Source organism: Adiantum capillus-veneris, chromosome 18, assembly GCF_014529385.1.
Source record: "Adiantum capillus-veneris isolate H3 chromosome 18, ASM1452938v2, whole genome shotgun sequence".
NCBI lineage: Eukaryota > Viridiplantae > Streptophyta > Polypodiopsida > Polypodiales > Pteridaceae > Adiantum > Adiantum capillus-veneris.
Window position 1 is genome coordinate 128,303,243 of NC_140948.1, and position 2,303 is coordinate 128,305,545.

At 41.9% G+C, this 2,303-nt stretch overlaps 1 pseudogene; it reads left to right on the plus strand.

The window, feature by feature from the left end:
* The first annotated feature begins 421 nt into the window (after positions 1-421).
* Positions 422-965, plus strand: LOC147436387 (uncharacterized; annotated as a pseudogene).
* The last annotated feature ends 1,338 nt before the right edge of the window (positions 966-2,303 follow it).

Here is a 2,303-nt window from a genome sequence, read left to right on the forward strand (position 1 = left end):
AGGGATTTTCTTCTCTTATAATGTAGGATCTAGAGTCCATAGAACCTTTAACCTCATCGACTTGGCTTGTGGCGTAGGGTCTTGCAACTACGAACACATCAGGTGGAAGTCTTCTTCTCTTTCGTTGCTCGTATCCTTGCTTCGCATTATCGAAGTAGGGTGTCGTCAATGGATTTAGATGATAAAGAAGGCTATCTTCAAAGTTGTCCCGATCTTTTAGGATGGGAATCTTACAGTTGGTATCAGAGCCAAGGATAAACAGAGGTTGACCCAACGTTAAGAGGGGAATGTAGGGGAAGAATGTGTTTTTTTCTCTTTTTCCACTATTGTTGCTTTTGTTTCTAAATTACTCTATTAAATTGACCTTATATTATTACGTATTTATATATATAACACGTTTCAGGGTCAGCATGAGACATACATGCGATTTCAGTTGTTCAACATCATGCACATGTCCGCGTGCCGATCAAACGACTACGATTTTCGGGCATCAGTCATGAGGATCCTTGAGATATTGACCACTCCGTCGGATTTTCGAACCCAGCGAGGATGGTCTCGAGCCTGGTGGTCTCGAGGGAGTGCTGTTACCATCAGGGCTGGAAGCTTAGGGAATTTGAATAATGATCTCTGCCGTATCAAATGGTGCAAGGAGCTAAGGATGGTGCATTACTATACCTTTTGGCCAACCGATGTCAAAACAATGGCCGCAGATGGAAGCGTCAACCTCAATCGGTGGGTCTATGACAAGGTCATTGCAGTTGTTCCAAAAGACCGAGTGGTTGTTATGGGAAGAACTAGCCACTTCTTGGGCAAGGGATGGACAACAGGATTACCACAACTCCCTGCCACTTATCGATTATTAGCCCTTAATACAAAATCCTCCGCGCTTCTTCCTAAAGAGTGCCCAAGAATATCACGACTTCAAATATACACCTGAGGATGAGGGTTACTATAACATTTTGTAATAAGGGCATTTGTATTCTTACATCAATAGAAGACATTGATTTTTTTTGGAAAAGAAACTGACTCTTGATAGATAATTTACTCTTGAGCTTAATTAAGATTTGGTGATCCCTATATGCTTCATGGTAGTAATTGATGCAACTAGTGCTATGGATAGAAAGCCTGTTAATGCGTATGTGCTGCAAATAATAAACTTAGTTGTTTTGTTCAAAATAATTGATTGACTGGTCAAGTCATTGACTAAGTGTTGGTGAAAAGCCATGACTGGTTAAGTCATGTGATTGGATTAGGTTATGATTGGATAAGTCATGTGTTTGAGTTTGATGGACTGGGTAAGTCATGATTAATTGAATCATGTGTTCAACTCTAAAGGACTAGATAAGCCCAATACTTTAATGACTTAAGTTATTATAAGCATTGGTGTTAAAATTTGCAGGAGAACCCTTAAATTACTCCTATAGTGGAGAATCCTCGGAACGATGCTTTATACATGGAAGTTCAGGAGAAGAAATTGTTGCTCAAACAAATGCAACCACCTTCTTTTAAGAGCGAAGGCGCCAATGTAGAAAAGGATGCAAAAGTTTGGATTGAAGCTATGGCCAATTATTTCTTAGCTGCCAAGACTACACGTGCAAACCAAGCGATGCTGGGGATGTTTCGCCTTACGGGTGAAGCCAAATTATGGTGGAAACAACATTGCCGTGACATGGGAGTGTTAGAAAATTCCTAGAATTGGAGGAAAATCAAGCAAGCAGCGAAGGAAAGATACTTACCCCCTGCCCATGAAGCGTTAAAGATGAACGAGTTCTTTAGTTTGAAGCAATACAGCCTATCCCTGGAAGAGTACTACTCAAGTTCGTAAATCTTAGGCGTTATGCACCACCAATGACGATAGAGCAACAAGGAGCTCGATTTTGCCAAGGTTTAAGAGAACCAATTAGCTCGCGAAGCCATGAAACCTACCACTGTGCAAGATGCTTTATTGCGAGCCAAACCTTTGATGAAGGAGCAAGGCATAAGGAGGAGTGGTGCTAGACGACCAGTAAGATTTCCCAATAATGACAGGCAGCCACAAAAAGCCTATGTTGCAAATGTGCAAAACCCTGCAAGATTGGATGTCTGATGCTTTGAGTGTGGAGAACTGGGACATTACCGAAACAAATGTCCACACTTATCTAACAGAGAAGCAGTAGCAATGGAGGCAGACCGAAGACACCACCCTATTGGAAATAACACTGGACAAGGTGGTGGACGTGGACGAGGGCGAGGAAGAGCATCAAGGGCATTTGGAAGAGGTCAAGGTAGGAATGCACATGCACATGTAACCATAGAAGAACCTA